This window comes from Sapajus apella, unplaced genomic scaffold (assembly GCF_009761245.1).
Source record: "Sapajus apella isolate SASKATOON/1434 unplaced genomic scaffold, GSC_monkey_1.0 scaffold478, whole genome shotgun sequence".
Classification (NCBI taxonomy): Eukaryota; Metazoa; Chordata; class Mammalia; order Primates; family Cebidae; genus Sapajus; species Sapajus apella.
The window spans coordinates 44350-45262 of NW_022437414.1; positions in this window are offsets into that span (position 1 = coordinate 44350).

Genomic DNA, 913 nt, shown 5'->3' on the forward strand with positions numbered 1-913 from the left:
CATGGCGCGATCTCGGCTCACTGCAACCTCCGCCTCCTGGGTTCAGGCAATTCTCCTGCCTCAGCCTCCTGAGTAGCTGGGATTACAGGCACGCGCCACCATGCCCAGCTAATTTTTTTGTATTTTTAGTAGAGACAGGGTTTCACCATGTTGACCAGGATGGTCTCGATCTCTTGACCTGGTGATCCACCCGCCTCGGCCTCCCAAAGTGCTGGGATTACAGGCTTGAGCCACCGCGCCCGGCCAATCTGGCATACTTTTGTCTTGGTGCTAACTTTCTATGCTCAGTCCAGTACAACAGTTATTGCATACCAGATGGGGTGGGTAATGGTGGTGTCTCTTGTAAGGTCTGACTGCGCCTTGGACCGCATGGGGACCCCCATGAACTGCACGTTCACCTCCGGAGTGCGTTCCGAAATTAGAAAACCTGAAGTAGCTAGAAGGAAGAACGATCAACCCCTGGGGCGCCTAACTAACCTGAGACCGTCTTCTATTTTTTCTCATTCCGGCCTTAATTGACAAGGCCATTAGACTTTGTAACTGACCTTGGCACCCTACGACCCCATCGCAGCTTGCAAAAAAACGCCATCTGTAACTTGTAACTTTCCACTGTTCATCCCAAACCTATAAAACGCAACTCCTATCCCACCCACCTTCGCTGACCCCCTTTTTGGCCTCATCCCGCCTGCACCCAGGTGAATAATGAGCTATGTTACTCACACAAAGCCTGGTTGGGGGTGATCTCTTTATTCAGAGCGAGCGTTTTAACGTCTGTAATCCCAGTATTTTGGAAGGTTGAGGTAGGAGTAGCTGGGACTACAGGTGCACGTCACCATGACTGGCTAATTTTTTGTACTTTTAGCAGAGACGGGTGCTAAAACGCGCGCTTTGAATCAAGAACCCCCCCAAACAG